Source organism: Osmerus eperlanus, chromosome 5 (assembly GCF_963692335.1).
Source record: "Osmerus eperlanus chromosome 5, fOsmEpe2.1, whole genome shotgun sequence".
Classification (NCBI taxonomy): domain Eukaryota; kingdom Metazoa; phylum Chordata; class Actinopteri; order Osmeriformes; family Osmeridae; genus Osmerus; species Osmerus eperlanus.
This window is the reverse complement of record NC_085022.1, coordinates 6,005,546-6,023,226: the sequence shown is the minus strand read 5'-3', so window position 1 is coordinate 6,023,226 and position 17,681 is coordinate 6,005,546. Positions and strand designations below refer to the sequence as shown.

The 17,681-nt window shown below is 44.0% G+C and overlaps 1 long non-coding RNA gene and 9 other non-coding genes across 10 annotated transcripts; 2 read left to right on the top strand and 8 right to left on the bottom strand.

The window, feature by feature from the left end:
• Nucleotides 1–5,604: 5,604 nt before the first annotated feature.
• Nucleotides 5,605–5,687, bottom strand: trnal-cag (transfer RNA leucine (anticodon CAG)). Its single transcript has one exon. It is a non-coding gene; the product is annotated as a tRNA-Leu (tRNA).
• Nucleotides 5,688–7,170: 1,483 nt separating this feature from the next.
• On the bottom strand, nucleotides 7,171–7,241 carry trnag-gcc (transfer RNA glycine (anticodon GCC)). Its single transcript has one exon. It is a non-coding gene; the product is annotated as a tRNA-Gly (tRNA).
• A 538-nt stretch (nucleotides 7,242–7,779) lies between these two features.
• Nucleotides 7,780–7,850, bottom strand: trnag-gcc (transfer RNA glycine (anticodon GCC)). Its single transcript has one exon. It is a non-coding gene; the product is annotated as a tRNA-Gly (tRNA).
• A 144-nt stretch (nucleotides 7,851–7,994) lies between these two features.
• trnal-cag (transfer RNA leucine (anticodon CAG)) lies at nucleotides 7,995–8,077 on the bottom strand. The gene has a single exon. It is a non-coding gene; the product is annotated as a tRNA-Leu (tRNA).
• A 2,543-nt stretch (nucleotides 8,078–10,620) lies between these two features.
• Nucleotides 10,621–10,703, bottom strand: trnal-cag (transfer RNA leucine (anticodon CAG)). Its single transcript has one exon. It is a non-coding gene; the product is annotated as a tRNA-Leu (tRNA).
• Nucleotides 10,704–11,166: 463 nt separating this feature from the next.
• Nucleotides 11,167–13,001, top strand: LOC134021026 (uncharacterized). The gene is made up of 3 exons (XR_009930467.1): nucleotides 11,167–11,314; nucleotides 12,159–12,208; nucleotides 12,315–13,001. It is a non-coding gene; the product is annotated as an uncharacterized LOC134021026 (long non-coding RNA).
• A 603-nt stretch (nucleotides 13,002–13,604) lies between these two features.
• Nucleotides 13,605–13,675, top strand: trnag-gcc (transfer RNA glycine (anticodon GCC)). Its single transcript has one exon. It is a non-coding gene; the product is annotated as a tRNA-Gly (tRNA).
• Nucleotides 13,676–14,184: 509 nt separating this feature from the next.
• trnal-cag (transfer RNA leucine (anticodon CAG)) lies at nucleotides 14,185–14,267 on the bottom strand. The gene has a single exon. It is a non-coding gene; the product is annotated as a tRNA-Leu (tRNA).
• A 470-nt stretch (nucleotides 14,268–14,737) lies between these two features.
• trnal-cag (transfer RNA leucine (anticodon CAG)) lies at nucleotides 14,738–14,820 on the bottom strand. Its single transcript has one exon. It is a non-coding gene; the product is annotated as a tRNA-Leu (tRNA).
• Nucleotides 14,821–16,677: 1,857 nt separating this feature from the next.
• LOC134021770 (U2 spliceosomal RNA) lies at nucleotides 16,678–16,868 on the bottom strand. Its single transcript, XR_009930555.1, has one exon. It is a non-coding gene; the product is annotated as a U2 spliceosomal RNA (small nuclear RNA).
• Between the last annotated feature and the right edge of the window lie 813 nt (nucleotides 16,869–17,681).

Genomic DNA, 17,681 nt, shown 5'->3' with positions numbered 1-17,681 from the left:
CGAAACCGAAGGGCATTATGGAAGTAGCGTCCATTTTTGAGGTATGAATGCAGTGGTGTTCTGTTGTTGGAGAGTAGGTGTCAAAATGGTACGTTCTTGTTGCGTGATAGGCTGCAATATAAAGTTTCACGACAGCAAAGGTCAAAAACGTAATTTCGGGGAAAGGTTTTTTAGCTTTCCCACTTTGAAGAAAGGACAAGGACAGCACGGACGTAACGAAGAGGTGTCGGATCGCCTGGGTTGCAGTGGTGCGGCGCAAAAACATCACCATTGCAAACATATCTTGTTTTATGTATGTTTGCACTCGACATTTTCATAAAGGTAAGATATTTAATTGATGTTGACAAATGTGAAGTATCTAACGTTACATCCACGTGTCATTTTGGACGAATTATGTGTGGCACAGATAAATCAAAATTGCATGGTTGTAACAGCGATTATGTTCAAGTTCAAGTCTTTTATTATGGGCGCAACATCTTCTGTTTGTACCGTTAAATGTCATGCAATGGTCTTATACAGGGCTGTAACATATATGTACTCTTACTTATATTTTTGTACTTGTACTTGTATTTTTTAGTATTTCTGACTAATAGTAACACTTCTGGTCCCATGTTATGAAGCTAAAACTTTTATCATGCTATTGCAGGTCAACCTTGCTATGAGATGATGGAGACTGACCCAGACTGGACACCCTCCCTCCATCTGGGTCACACACAAATCACTCGCACCAACACTGCACGCTCTGCAAGGCAAAGGAAGAGGGAGCAAAGAAAAAACACTGCAGCCAGCTGAAGCCGATGAGCAACACACTGTGGATGAGACACACAAGGCTGAAATAGGCAGTGAGCAACACACTGAGGATGAGACACAAGAGGCTGGCGATGGTGAGCAACACACAGAGGAAGAGACTGGATACTTCAAGGCTGCTGAATATTCATCCAGTTGAAGACGAGATCCACAACAGGAGGACTGCCAGCTAGCATTGGCTAACATTGGAGCTGGGGTTGAAACACCGGCAGCAGGATCCTTAGCGGTTGCAGCAGCCAACTCATCATGTCATATCGGCGAAGTTGACCTTTGGAAGACACCAGTCAAAATGACCTCCGCGACAAGGCCACAGCCTCACAACCATCTCACAGAGCACAATGTTTAAGGGAAGGGGGCTCACACAAAGAGCAGTCTAGGGGCCCCTGACCACCTTAATCTGCCCCTGGCCGCCCCTGTGGTGGCACATCTGCCGCCTTCCTTTTTGCTTTCTGGCCCTGCACTTTTTGCTGGGTTGCAGCAAGCTCCTGCTCAAAAAAAGGGGTATCCATAAAGTCCACAAGTTCCATCCTGGGGTTTGTAAGTCCCTCTGCCCCATATTTTTTGTGGACTTTGGTGGAGCAGTAGAAGTACCTGGTTGGCCCATTCTGATAGAAAAAATTAATGGATGAGCCATCATTTTCAAACCGGAACTTGGTCTGGCCACAAGTCAGGTTTTGGTCTACCAGTTTGTTGCTGTTGCTGCTGTCACTTACCAGCCTCTCAATAGTGTCCTCAGTCAGAGGCACTGCCTGCGTAAGTGCTGGAGGATTCACAGTGGCAGGTGAGAGGGTGGATACAGTGACAGTGTCACTGTCCTCAGTTAAGCGCTGCCACAGCTGTTGGGTTTCCAGCAGCTTTTCTGGACTGCTGTTCAGTGAGGAGCTGGTGTCCTGCAGCTTGGCCAGATGTTTCACATGTCCAAAGGTGTCCTGTAGGAGCTTGTTTATAGCTGGCTCCTGGCGTTGATACTCCTGGAGCAAGCCGTCTGTCAGGTATTGTGAAGACACTGACACTCTACTCCAACCATCAGCATCTTCATAACCTCCAAAAGGAGGCGCCTGGTTGTGCCCCCTGATGAAGGCACTGATTGTTTTCTGGCCACCCAAGCCCGCCTATGTGTCCTGGACATTCTGCACATAGTGCAGGTAGGAGAGATGAGCTTGCTCATATTTGAGGTGCAGCATCTCCGTCACCTGTTTGGCCATGTCATTGGGTGATTTACCCGTGCGCCTCAGCTCATGCAACATCATTTTGCAGATGGCCTTCTTGTACGTGAGAAAGGCAGGCAGGATGTTGGTGAAGCGCTGCGGAAGTTTGTCCAACCACTGAGGGTTGTCAGCAAACCAGTGCTTCCTGCAGGTCTTGCAGCAGAGACGGGATGCAAACAGGTAGTACTGGCCACTCATGCCAACAATCACACGAGGCCTTCCCACCCCCGCCGATGCTATCATCGGCTGCGGACAACCATGGAGACATGGGAGCACGTAATTGTTTCTTAGGCGCTCCATGATGTCATTCTCTGGCTCCCAGATGAAGAAAGGATGGAGCTGGAAATATTTGTGGGAGGGCAGGTCAGAAGAGGTCTCAATGAGCTCTGGCTGAGGTGGGTAGCGCCACAGAGAGCATCTTCATCAGATGGCGTACTGGGCGGGAACCTGGCCACAGCCCCAAAGCTTCCATCTCTGTCTTCATCCAAATCCGCTGTTGATTGGAGCAGATCCAGCGACAGACATCCAAGTCATAGCTAGGGACACTAGCCGATACTGCAGGAGAGGCTGCAGGCTGTTCTTCGGATGCAGGGTCTACTGGAGGAGCAGTGTGTGACAGAGCTATGAAAAAGCAAAAACCAGATTGAGATATTTAAATTTAATCGGCCGAGAAAACATTCTGCTCTTTTCTCTCAGTAAGTGGCATGAAATTACCATGTTTTACTTTTCAGAAAACTAACTTGTTTATAGACAAAATAAGAGTTTGTGTCCATTGAAAATGAAAGGACATACTTTGTTCTGACAAGATTGGTTGTGGGATCAAAGATTGACCCAAGGCAGGCAGCTGAGGAAGTACCGGTAGGCAGACCTTCACTGGAGTGGAGGAAGCTGGTGAAGATAAAATAACACAAACTTAAACATAAATGGGAGACACTTTCATAGCAAATAAATATGAGATATACATCAGCTGGTCTAGAGAGTGTAGCTGTTGGTTTGCTCCTCACTGTTAATAAGGAAAATAAAGTGTTATCATCTGACCCCTCAACACAGTTTGGCGTGTCAATCTTATTTGTATGTGTAATTGGTAAGAGTCTGCCTTACTTGATATCAACATAATAACAGATATAAAAGCATTCTGATTAATAAATACATTCTGATTAATTCAATCAATGAATACAAATGAAGATTATTTTAAATCAAATCAGTAGATAGATATTTTTGATACCTTTCTATAAAATCAAACTATATCGATTTGATCATGTCAATAATAACATAAAGCACAGTGACAATACCAACATAAAATAGTAAAGAGTCAAGGGTTTGGCAAGTAGATTTCACATGAGAGGACACCTGCAGTTTTCATGTAGGTAGAGAAGTAATAATTAAATGATGGCTTATATTTTAAATGAAAGTGCGCTACAGACATCTTCATCCTTGTCCAATTGGCATGCCAAACCCTTGAAACAGCTTTATAGAAATCATGCATAAATAGAACTTATGAACACTTACCCTCATCACTGACATGTTACATCCTTAGGACGGTAGTAAGTAGAACAAAAGAACACAAGCATCAGAACAGGCCAGTTATGGTAGATCAATTCTGTGCGTGACACAATTATCCTCCAAAACTGATGGATGGTAAACCTCTGTGGATGAAGCAGATGTCCCAACTGCTGCTACTGCTACTGCTGGTGAACCTGAACAGAGAACAAGTATATTGCAATATGTTTAAATAATACATTTTCATTGATCTGAAAGTGACTGATGGACATGGACAAGTGTGGACAGGTTCCTTTAGTTAACTCACTCAGCTGGGTCCCAAACTTTGAAGGGGACAGCATTGCCCTCTCCAAATCCTCCTCATCCTCTATGACAAAGGTCAAAACAAAGGTCACATTACAATTTATATGGAACAAATATTTAAACAGTTACGTAAGTGCTGTATGTTACATGAACAGACCTGGAGGATCAGAGGCAGGGGTTGAGGTGATATTGGAGGCTGCAACATTCAGGGTTGAAAGTGTGGATGCTGTCAGGGCACTTTGCTTCATAAGGTACTGCTGCAGATGCATGATGAGTATACACACTTTGAAGTCACGTTTGAGAGAAGCAGGGTTGTACAGAAGGAAAAACTATTCAAAACTGGATAAGGTGAGACGTGCCATCCTTACAGAGCTGCGTGGACCAGGGCAACTATTCGGCTATCGATAGTTTTTCCTTCTGTACAACCCTGCTTCTCGCAAACGTGACTTCAAAGTGTGTATACTCATCCTGATGTTGTGATTGGTTGACAACATGTCAACTATCACGTCGTAGGTATGCCCTGCATCAAAATAATTCTTAAAAATAGCTAAAGTATCTTCGGGAGTACTGTTTTCAAAATAGACATGTTTTTCACCTCTCCTTCCTGTTAAAAGACAGTCTGTCCATTCAGGAGGGTCCGTCCTCTGCTAGATAGGCCCTACCTTTTCCTGTAAAAGTTAATGTTGTTTGTTTTATGATTTGTTGAAGTGTTTTCATACAGACCAATTATCACCCTACGTCACACGACTGTCAAGCAGGCTCAACTGCTCATGTCGGAGGCAAAAGACGAACTTCTCCCGGGTATAATACACTTGGAGTGTCCATCAGGTCATCATATATCTCTGGCCACTGGATTGCAGGGCTTGACATTAACTTTTTGATGCACTTGTCCTTTGGACAAGTACATTTACGTTTCAGTTGTCCATGCACAAAAGTCACTTGACCCCGATACCTTTAAATAGCCTGACCAAGTGATTGGGCAAAACTAGCCTGGCTAACGGAGGTCGCTTTCTCAGGCAAATGACGAATGAAACTAGCCTGGTCCTAACCAGACTCTCGTACATTTCATTTGTAGAGAGTCTGGCCTCGCTCCATTGACAAGCGTTGACTTCCTTGTAGGCGAGTACTTCACCACTACTGTAGCAGAGCTAGCTGCCTTAGCTGGAAAATCAAACTGTTCCTGAACCCTGTGGGGAGGAGGGCCACAACATCATGGCCACCTACAAAACTCAGCAAAACTTCTTCTTCTTCTTGCTCCGGCTTTAGTTTATAGATATTCGGCAGTGTTGCCACAACGGACCGAATGGCTTCGCTCGCATATTTCTCCGCCGCCATTACGGAACTACAACACAAACGTGTTGCGTAGCGCACGACATCAACGTCATCGTTCTCAGCCACTCCCTCTGTTCGCTGATTCGCCGGTAGAAAATCTACCGGAGACATCTGACTAACCAATGTTACATACCCTATTCGGAAACCTTAAGGAACAGTGTGAAATACCCTATAAAATCAGTCAATGATCCCTTTAACCCTTGTGTTATCTTCGGGTCATTCTGACCCATCAGTCATTGTGACCCACCGTCGTATTGCGACAAATTTACCGCATACAAAAACAAAGTGAAGCATTTTCTTTTAACCGTTGGGCTGTCTCAGACCCCCCAATTGCAAAGGTTAAAATCAAATTATTTTTATTTGTTTTTGTATTGGGTAAAAACATGTGGGTCATGTGACCCGAAGGCAGCACCAACTGCATCACGGGCACTCTGCACTAGTAACATAAAGATATTGTCAGAAGTGGGATTTGAACCCACGCCTCCAGAGGAGACTGCGACCTGAACGCAGCGCCTTAGACCGCTCGGCCATCCTGACTGGTGAATGCAAGTGCCAAAAAGTGTTCCACATCCCATATGATGGGTTCATTGATGATTTTACACTTGTATCTTGCCTGAAAGATCATAAGCTTGTTGACTCAGCGGTGACATTACCGTTTTTCTCGATTGCTAAAACACTAAACCCCATTCTCTGAATCAAATGTTCAGTGAACTAAACCGATTTGTCAAATCAGACACTTTTTTGGCAAAACTCTAAACACATTCTCATTCACTAAACACATTTTGCACTGTGATGCACTTGTGCCGCAAAATGGTAAACACAAGCGGCAAACAGTAAACACAACTACAACACAGTTGTCATCTGTAAAACACAATGACTCAAAATTGTTCACACTTGTTTCTAATGGTGGTTTGGGACAATGTCAGCTTTCACCATGGTGTCCGTATACGAGAATAGTTCAACATCAACCAGCATTTTCTACTGTAAATGTTTGCCTTCCACCATACAGCCCTTTTCTCAACCCAATTGAAGAGTTTTTCTCTGTGTGGCGGTGAAAGGTCTATGACCGCAACCCATATACCAGGGTAAATCTCCTACAGGCAATGGAATTGGCCTGTGGACATAGGTGTGGAGTGTTTTCAAGGCTGGATCCAGCACACCAGAGGGTTTTTATCCCGTTTTTCTTTGTTCTTTGTTGACAGTAGTAAGTTGTGATGGTTACTGTAATATTTTCAAATCAAATGTACAGTATTTGTATAGCCCTTTTTACAAGCAATGTCACAGAGGGTTTCACATACGCCCATAGAACTGCCCCTCAGCCAACCTCAACCCTCAAGGAAGACAGGGAAAAACTCCCATAAAAACTCACTAGAGGAAAGAAAATGGAAGAAACCTTGAGAGGAGCAATTCAGTGAGGGATCCCCTCCTCCAGAGACGGTTGGCAAAAGAGAGGTGCAGAACATAGGCTAAACATAGTCATACATCAGGAAAGTGTCAATGGGTGTTGAAACACAAAAATCCAGTGTTTCAAAATCCATTTTCTTTATTGCTACGTAAATGCATTTACTGTGTATACATAAACAAATGTGTCTTTACATGGCCTGGATGCTGTGTTCTCCATTTTTTTGTGTTGTGTCTAATGATTGCTCCATAGTGTTTATATTTTGATTTGCTGTGTTTATGATCTGAAAGCCTTGTTTGATTTTGAGCATGTGAAATGGTTTAGGGGCGAGTGTTTGATTTTGCCAGAAGAGTCAGAGGTTTTTGAATGGTTGACTGTTTCAAAAAACGTGTTTTAGCAATCGAGAAAAACTGTAAACCCTGTTTACGAGTATTTAGTCATCTAAGGATTGTTGGTTCAGTGGTAGAATTCCGCTATGTATTGCAACTCTATTTTTCTATGTCTCAACTTAGTTTAGCATTTGATATCTGTATTTCTCCAGTTACAATTGTTACTACAGCTATGTTATGTAGATGTAGTGAGTGTTAAATACACAAATCAAGTGTTAAAAAAGTCTCATGCATTGGCCGGGAATCGAACCCGGGCCTCCCGCGTGGCAGGCGAGAATTCTACCACTGAACCACCAATGCTTAGATTCTTGACGTTCGTACCCTGGCGGATTCAAAATAAGTGAGAAGAAGTAAGTAAGCAGGAGTGAGGAGCAGTAGTTGTGGGGAAAGTAGGAGGAGGGGTAAGGAGAAGGGGTGAGGGAAAGAAGAAGGAAGTAAAATTCTTGTCAGAAGAAGGATTTGAACCCACGCCTCCAGAGGAGACTGCGACCTGAACGCAGCGCCTTAGACCGCTCGACCATCCAGACATGTGCCAAAATGTGTTCCACATCCCATATGATGGGTTCATTGACGATTTTACACTTGTATCTTGCCTGAAAGATCATAAGTTTGTTGACTCAGCGGTGACATTAAACCCTGTTTACAAATATTTAGACATCTAAGGATTGGTGGTTCAGTGGTAGAATTCTGCTATGCATTGCAACTCTATTTTTCTATGTCTCAACTTATAGTTTAGCAGTTGATATCTGTATTTCCCCAGTTACAATTGTTACTACAGTTATGTTTATGTAGGTGTAGTGAGTGTTAATTACACAAATCAAGTGTTAAAAAAGTATCATGCATTGGCCGGGAATCGAACCCGGGCCTCCCGCGTGGCAGGCGAGAATTCTACCACTGAACCACCAATGCTTAGATTCTTGACGTTCGTACCCTGGCGGATTCAAAATAAGTGAGAAGAAGTAAGTAAGCAGGAGTGAGGAGCAGTAGTTGTGGGGAAAGTAGGAGGAGGGGAAAGGAGAAGGGGTGAGGGAAAGAAGAAGGCAGTAAAATTCTTGTCAGAAGTGGGATTTGAACCCACGCCTCCAGAGGAGACTGCGACCTGAACGCAGCGCCTTAGACCGCTCGGCCATCCTGACTGGTGAAAGCATGAGCCAAAAAGTGTTCCAGTGTTGTAGACTTTATAATTACACAATGTTGATAACGAACGTCCTTTACATGTGGTTACCCTGATGAAAACGAATGAAAATAAACGGATAGATCCGTTGAGCTAGCATGCCCGTAGTTGTTTTGTTTGTTTGAGAGAAACGAGTTGTCACGCGTTGAACACAACACACAAGCAGACATAGCCGTAAAGGAAAGCTCAGAGTAGCTGAAAGGCTTGGTGACCGGCGCGGAGAAATGCGCGTTTGGTGTGAACAGCTTTTGCTCAGTTGTAGCCGATCGTGGCGCTGTGCGGCGCGTCCAGGCGCTTCGCAGCCAGTGTGTCCCAGGCGTAAGCTTGTTGACTCAGCGGTGACATTAAACCCTGTGTACGAGTATTTAGGCATCTAAGGATTGGTGGTTCAGTGGTAGAGTTCTGCTATGCAGGAGGCCTGGGTTTGTCCGCAGCCGATGATAGCATCGGCGGGGGTGGGAAGGCCTCGTGTCATTGTTGGCATGATTGGCCAGTACTACCTTTTTGCATCCCGTCTGTGCTGCAAGACCTGCAGGAAGCACTGGTTTGCTGACAACCCTCAGTGGTTGGACAAACTTCCGCAGCGCTTCACCAACATCCTGCCTGCCTTTCTGACATACAAGAAGGCCATCTGCAAAACGGTGTTGCACGAGCTGAGGCGCACGGGTAAATCACCCAATGACATGGCCAAACAGGTGACGGAGATGCTGCACCTCAAATATGAGCAAGCTCATCTCTCCTACCTGCACTGTGTGCAGAATGTCCAGGACACATAGGCGGGCTTGGGTGGCCAGAAAACAATCAGTGCCTTCATCAGGGGGCACAACCAGGTGCCTCCTTTTGGAGGTTATGAAGATGCTGATGGTTGGAGTGGAGTGTCAGTGTCTGCACAATACCTGACAGACTGCTTGCTCCAGGAGTTTCGACGCCAGGAGCCAGCAATCAACAAGCTCCTACAGGGCACCTTTGGGCAGGTGTTGAGATCTGACTACACGCGCAAGATTGCCAGAAAGGTTACTCTCTCCTCAGGGGCCATGTCATCCTACGCCGTCATGAATGAGAACTGGATGATCCTCTCCTGGGTGATGGTGCAGTCTGAGTCTGAGCGCTCCTTGGAGCCCATGTATCTAGGTCTGGCCAACCGCTACACTGCTGCTGGACTGGACATGGCAAGTACCACTGGGTGGACAGGTATGGTTATTATATAGCACACAATTCAAAAGACATGTAAATCATATAATGTGAATGTAACTTAATTTGTGTTATAAATGTAGCCCCTATATTTGCATATTTCTAATTTTGTTTTCTTCCATTTTTGTTATTGTGTAGGTACTGCTGTGCAGCATTCAGGGTTCCAGACCCCCACCCTGGTGAACATCTACTGTGGGATGCTTGGAAGACCACAGAGGCTGTGTTGGCAGAGGTCACTGCAGGGGAGCTGACCAACACCTGTGCCTCAAGGTCAAAATTCTACCCGGACATAGAAATGAAACTAGACCTGTTTCTCTGTATGAGGCGTTTTTGCAGGGAGTGTGTGTCTGAGCATCATTCACTGTACAGCTCCTTCTGCCAGTTCCTCTCAGCTGCCTTCCTTGTGGTCGACCAGGAAGATCTGCAGAGGCTGAAAGTTGCATACACTTTCTGTGGCATTGTGCCTCCAAACCCCACCAAGCAGCACATCCGGGATCACTGCAGGACCAAGATCCCTCAGCCTCAGGAGCTGGTGACCAGGATAGAGGAGGTTCTTCAGCACTTCCAAATGTCCAAGGACCCAAACAATGTCCCACTCTTCAAGCCGACAATGCTGAAGACCTGGAGGATCCAGCGGGTCCACATACTGAGGGGCTGCCTCAGTGACCCAGAGCTGGAAGACGGGATCATGTACAGGTATGGGGGAACCTTACAGCTCAATCACGTCCAGGGGGAGGGTGCCAGAGTGCCCATCTGGATCCCAGTCCGAGGCACTTCCCAGCAGGAAGGCTACCACTTTCACCAGGCTCAATGGGTGACTGGCAACCGTGTCTCCCCTGAGCTGTTCCAGGCCCAGGGTATGACTGGAGTGGCACGCTGGAACTTTGAGAGGCTGGTGGACCTGAAACAGCCTGATGTCCTCCTTCCAGTGATGTTTGACCCTGTGCTCATGATGGAGCTGAATGCAGCCTCTGTAAGGGTGACAGGCCAGCCCAAGTACAAAGCCTTGTACATCTCAAACAGAGACACTGGAGAAATGTTTGGGTTGAAATACCTGGAACCTAGCTGTCGTCCAGTACCTACCGACTGGGACAAATACAGAGCCCCTGGCCCAACTCAGCCCTGTCCCCCTACGACTTCAAACACCCAGTCCTCACTGCAGTCCTCCAGCGAGCCCTCCATAGCGCTGTTTAAGTAAGCAGGAATGAGGAGCAGTAGTTGTGGGAAAGTAGGAGGATGGGTAAGAAGGAGGTGGGAAAGTAGGAGGATGGGTAAGAAGGAGGGGTGAGGGAAAGAAGAAGGAAATAAAATTTCTGTCAGAAGTGGGATTTGAACCCACGCCTCCAGAGGAGACTGCGACCTGAACGCAGCGCCTTAGACCGCTCGGCCATCCTGACTGGTGAAAACCATTGCGTTCTACAACCTATATCATGCGTTCATTTAGGCATCTAAGGATTGGTGGTTCAGTGGTAGAATTCTGCTATGCAGGAGGCCTGGGTTTGGTGTTGGATTTATGGAGTTCTCTCATGCCCTCCCGTCGCATGCCCCGGCTGTCCAACGGTAAGTTCAGAGGGTCAAAAATATGAAATGGCGAATTTTCCAGTTGGAGTCACGGGTAAGTTTGTGAGCACATGTTGCAATCAATTGAAAAACTGTTAAATTAACCATTTTAGTCATACATATGGTTTGCTGATTTCTGGATGTTATTGTTGTGTCCCTGATGTTAACGTATATTTGATGAAACCTGCGATGACTTCCATTTAAAACTGCATCAGTTGCATATGTTGACATTTGTTAGCGAATATTAGCTAACGTTACCTAAAGCAATTCCTTAAGGTACACATCAGTGCCTTAAAAAAAAAGAACACATTGCAGGTTACACGATGCACGGTGTGCTCTACCGACCATCATTGTTCCCTATGCCCCACTTCAGTGTACAAGCCCCGGTGTAGGGCAAAGGTTTTGCAGCACATGGAGGTGCATGTAAAAAATGCCATTCAACATGAAGGTTAGTTTCCTCAATCAGCATTGTGCTATGCCATTATCGTTTGTTTGTAACTACGGCTACTTAGCAAGCTTACCAATAGTAACTTGACATACTAGTTGCTTTATCTTATAGGGTAAGCAAGCACATAATGCTTTGTCCCTTACATTTACATGTATTCATTTAGCAGAAGCTTTTATCCAAAGCGACTTTCAAGAGAGAGCTTTACAAAAGTGCATAGGTCAGTGATCATACACAACGAGATAGCCCCAAAACATTGTGGGTAGCCAAAACATGAAGCATACATTGTGAAAAGCAAATAAGTGCCAATGGAAAGAAACATAAGAGCATGTAGTTAAACAAGTTACAATTAAACATGAACCTCAAGAAGTAGGAAAATCAAGCAACAATAATATAATTCACAGCGAGTGCAAGAAGTTAAATCAGTTACAACTAACCAACAAGAGCAACAAGTCCCTCAATAAGAGTCTTTGTGTTCCTGGAGGAAATTAACATCAGGTCCAGCAAGTCATTCCTAAGTACCGTTGTACTCCCGGAACAAGTGACTTTTTAGCCCTTCATAGATTTCTTCATAACAAACTGCCACCAGGCCTGCAGAAGTGGAAGCAGGAGTCACTTCCACTGCCCTTTCTGCCTCAAGACCACAATAAAAAGGCAGGATACACTGAGGCATTTTCAGATCTGTAGGGCACCACTCCATGACACCCAGTTGGACGCTAATGCCGACTGCAGAGAGATGAGCATCACTTCCCAGAGTGCATCGCTCTTCATTTTCTGTGGAGCTGCATTGGCTGTGTTCACTTAATGCTGTTAGTTGATTGTCAGTTTGATTGTCAATTCTCTGCAGCAGAATCTGTGAGCCTACCTCATCTCAGCACTGACAAACTGCCTGTATCGGTGAGTATATGTGTGTCTGTTTGTAAACAAAACTATCTGTGTGTGAATGTTTTCTGTGTTTTTCACATGTGCATATTAAACGTTTGTGTGTGTCTCTGTTTCTCAGGTACATGATAATGAAATGCAATGACAAAGAGACCCAGCAGAGAGACCCCAACACCCACCGCCAGAATCCTTTTCAGAATCAGAAAGGGTTTTAATCGCCATGAAGGTTTGCACAGACAAGGAAATTACTTTGGCAGGAAGGTGCATACATTAAACATATAGGAATCTTAAAACTTAAATATGTGGTCTAACTATACAAAAGGAACAAAGTCTAGCTAATACTAAGGGGATTTAGAATACAAATTAAATATAAAGTAACCATAATTTACAATCTAAAAATACAGATAGTACAAAAAATACAAATAGTACAAAAAATACAAATAGTACAAAAGATACAAATAGTGGAAATTGCAATGTGGCAAGGTGTCATTGTGCAGATTGTGATTAAGTCTTTAAAGTCAGTGTGAGCCCTTGGCCTTGTTGAAGAGGCCAACAGCGGATGGAAAGAAACTGTTCTTATGCTATTCAGTCCTGACCTGGACAACCCTCCCTGCAGAGTGCGCTGTGCAAAGTTGACAAATGTACTTTGTCCTCAATGTAATGTGCAGTTCAAAATAAATATCAAGAAGCACTTTTACAGACAACACACCGATAAAGCTGTCAGAGACATCACTGCAAATTCCCATCTGGATGCTGTATGCATTGATTCCTGAGGAGGGATAACAAGGATCTGCACACACAAGAATAAAAAAATAAACATGTTCCACTTGTTATCCTTTTTATTTTTATATTCTATATATATATATATGTATATATTGTTATTATAATGGATTTTTAGTTTGTCCATAGTCTGCATTTATTTTATAGACTGACATATATTTTTAAGTATTTTATTCATTAGCATGATAGTCTGCATTTATCTTAAAGACAGATTTTTTAAAAGGATTTTATTCATTTGTTACTGTGTAGTAAAAAAAAAGCCACCCAAAACACAGTAGGAAGGAGACATAGCGGACTAGACGCGAGCTTTTACTTTGAAAAGTAGAAACTCAGGGACGACACCAGGCGGGCTGGCATGAGACGAGAGGGCATGATGACACGGGAGGTTCCCGGCTGCAGCCATACAGGTAAACTCACTGAGACAGTTGCCTCTCTGTTTTTCTATGGGAGTCTATGGTAAAATCGGAACAGCGCCCGAAAACCTACGAGAGGCCGTCAGAATATTATATCCGTAGTGATTTAGGACTACCATTGAGAAAAAATGGGAAACGTTTAAGAGTTTTCGCTAAACAATCCTCGGCTGCCAAGGCCCAGGGACAAGTACCCAGGGTGAAAGAGTTCCAGAGTCAAAGCATTGGTGGTTCAGTGGTAGAATTCTCGCCTGCCACGCGGGAGGCCCGGGTTCGATTCCCGGCCAATGCATGATACTCTTTTTAACACTTCGTTTTGTAACACTCAAAATATACATAACCTCACCCGATCTACATAATAATAGCTGTCTAACAATTGTAATAAGAGAGGGTACCATTTCTAGGGAAATTGTGCTTGTGGACACCCCAGCAGTCTCCAGCTGTATACTGCCATCAACTGCCATCGATTAGTTAATTTCTAACTTTAGCTAGATAGCCGGAAGACACACAACTAGCTACATAAAGGAAATGAAAGCTACCTGTAGAGTTTCTTTGAGTATCAGTAGATCATGTATATTAGGTGTAACTGATATAGGTTTCTTAAAATTGGGCTCCAAAAGGGCTCAAAAGAAAGGAAGTAGAATTGATTTGTATTGGAGCCCTGTCCTCCTGGGTGGTGGGAATTCTACCACTGAATTCACATTGTATGTCATTTTATATCTTACAACTAAAGACATTACTATGGAGACAACGGTCTTTATGGAGCCTTAAATTAATTCCATAATCTGAACATAAAAGTACTGTCAGAAGTGGGATTTGAACCCACGCCTCCAGAGGAGACTGCGACCTGAACGCAGCGCCTTAGACCGCTCGGCCATCCTGACTGGTAGACTCTGTTGCTAACACTGGGGAATACTAAGATAAAGGTTGGACATACCTAATGGGTACTAGTATTAGTTTATCAATTATTGCGATATATTGGGTTCCATTCCCGGCCAATGCATGAGACTCTTTAACACTTGTTTTGTGAATAGCACTCAAAATATACGATCATAACTGTATTAACAATTAAAATAAGAGAGGGTACAATTTCTAGAGAAATTGCAAATTGTGCTTGTGGACACCCCAGCAGTCTCCAGCTGTATACTGAAATCAACTGCCAAACTACTAGTTGTCAACTTTTACTAAATAGCCGGAACACACACAACTAGCTACATAAAGGAATATACCACTGAATTCACATTGTATGCTATTTTATATCATATTATTACGTAGTATGTATAGACACATTACTTTGGAGGCACCGGCCTTTATGTAGCCTTAAATTAATTCCATAATCTGAACAAAAAAGTATTGTCAGAAGTGGGATTCGAACCCACGCCTCCAGAGGAGACTGCGACCTGAACGCAGCGCCTTAGACCGCTCGGCCATCCTGACATAGTCACCATAAAAAAATACGATATTTAACATCAACTATTAGTAGTATACAGGTTTATCTTTAGTAATTTAAACCTACATTTAAGTATAACGGCTTGTTTTTGGTTGTTCTGTTTTTTGGGGATTAATAAAATAAAATGCTGCTGTTTCGTCAAGATAATAGGCCTACACATTAATAGGTTAAAAAAAGATAGTCGCTGCTGCCCTCTAGTGTTCGGAGGTAATACCTCCAATCGTTGCACGACCACATCTCTCTCTCTCTCTCTCTCTCTTTTTCACTAGTGCCAGAATGCATAATACGGCTAGTTATACCATTTGGGTTATATGGTTATTCCGTTATTCCAAAACTGAAACATTCCGTTGACATTCAAAAGGATATTCCGAGCCTATTTATTTTTTATTTTTTTGCAGATACCAGCATAAAGGATATGAAATAATCAAACCAAAGATTAATGGCTCAGTATACCATTTGTGTTATATGGTTATTTCATCAATCCTTTCAAAAAACGAAACAACCAAAAACAAGACAAACAGAACAAAAACAAACAACAAACATACATAGCCTAACAAGTGTGTCTATAAAACAAAACTACCGAAAATACCTTTAACAACTTTGTTGACTGTGTAGTGTTTAGTTAGGCTGTCGTGGTGCACGACCCACACCCAAGTGTGACCTGTAACCCCCACGCGGGCTCCTGTCTAGTCGCTCTTCTGTCTCTAGACACATCAGAGCCACAGACACGCCACAGAATCAGACATCCATCATCAGTCTTGAGACTCAACTTGCCTCAGTGCATAGAGCCGGCCTCCTTCTCTCCCCCCCTGTACACTCCCTCTCTCTCTCTCTGTCTCCCTCTCTCTCTCCCTATCTTTCTGTCCTTCTTTCTCTGTCTCCCTCTCTCTCTCTCCCCCCCTCTCCCTCTGCCTCCCTCCCTGCCTTCTTCTGTCCCTCTCTCTCTCACTTTCACTCCCTCCCTCCCTCTCTCTCTCTCTCTCTCTCTCTCTCTCTCTCTCTCTCTCTCCCTCTGGTCAGCTGATTTCCAGTCTGTCAGTATTGACAGATGGTAGTTATCAGCTTCTCTGAGTGAGAGAAAGGGCCCCAACTGCATTTCTGTCTCCTGGATGATCGCTAGTAGCCACAAAAAACCTCACCCCAGTCAACCAAAATATCATCATCAATATCTTCATCATATTCATCACCATTTTCTAAACAGTCCACACACTGTCTAGATATAGCAAACTTCTCAATACTTCCCCTGTATGCTTTTCATTTGCTACCATTTTCATGACATATTTTATACATTTAGTCCAGCTTTCCTTGGGAAACATCTTGTGTTCATGAATAGGACACGTCCTCTCTATTCTGAACTTTGTCTGCTTATGAAAGGCTGAAACAACAGCATCACTCGAGGTACACATCTCAGCTTGACTCCAGTCAGTGGTTATAGATGCATGTTTCATTAGCTGTGGTTAAAATTACAGCAGAAACGTTAGTATTTCTGCCAGGTTGACTTGAGGAGCCAGCTCAGTCCGTGTTCTCTTGGCTGTGGTGGAGAGAGCTCGCAGTACCAACACACCAGTCACATGAAATATCCAGTCAAAGCCTGAACAGAAACCCAAATGGAGATGACAGGATCACAGGGCCTTCCTGACAGTGGTTGGACTTCCGTATTCAGGGAAAACCCATTTCAGAACAGGCAGTTCTCTCTATGGCTCTAGGTTTGTCGTGGGAGCAAACCAGATAGTCTGCCTTATGTGAAATAGGTAGTATAGGCGTGATCTACACAACAACATTACCTGACCCACTGCAGTACTTTACGTGATAACTTGTTTCAGACACTTTGTTTTCCCCAGGAGGGGAAGTGCACCGTTCCTGGAAGTACTGCAATACCAGGTCGATGCGTGGAGTGGACGGAGCAAGCCCCTATTCCATCTCCCTGTTCCAAAAATCAATTTAATATATGGTCCCCGGGTAGGGGACGTATCAGATATTAAACTGATAAGAACAGATACTACACTTGATCTTAGCCAAAAGGCCGAGAAGCGATACCGATGTGCCCCTCGAGGGACCGTAGTCATTTCCAGGAACGTCATATTAATATACGGCTTCACGATTGTACTAATGAGCTACATAATCCGTAAAAAAACTAAAAACTAAACGGAGTACAAAAAAACATCATTAGCAAAGGAAAATCGCTTTAATCAACGTGTACACTTTGAAAACTAACGTGAAAACCTGGTGTAGCTGTCACGTGATACACGGCCCTCCAATTGGAAATGAAAGAAAAAATAATCGAAAACAATCGCAGTTAGGCTAATCTTCCGAGAAACAACCAGCCAATAACATGTACATTATGTGAAATATTTCGTATTTTCGGATGACGACTGCTATGATAGCTCACGGAAGAACAAACAACAGCCATGCGAACAGCCGACTCTGGCTACGACAAAACCCTGCCATCTGCTGGGCATCATAGAACAGCAGCAGCCACAGCATCAGGCTTCCCAACAGAAGACCGGTCCGTCATGCTGTTAAGCATGACCAACATGAGTGGATATGCATTTTGGCCATCAGTTGGGACAGAAGAGTATGGGGTTACATTTACAATTTACATGTATACATTTAGCAGACGCTTTTATCCAAAGCGACTTCCAAGAGAGAGTTTTACAAAAGTGCATAGGTCACTGATCAAGTGACAAAAAATACTAGGCCTTCCTAACGCTACATGCCAACTAACTAATATAGCCTACCTCTCAACGTGTCTTCTTTAAGCCAATGCCGGGACACATTTGCCGTGACACATTGCGCATCGAGTTGTTCGATAATAGGGCTATAGGCCTGCTACTACTAGGCCTGGAAC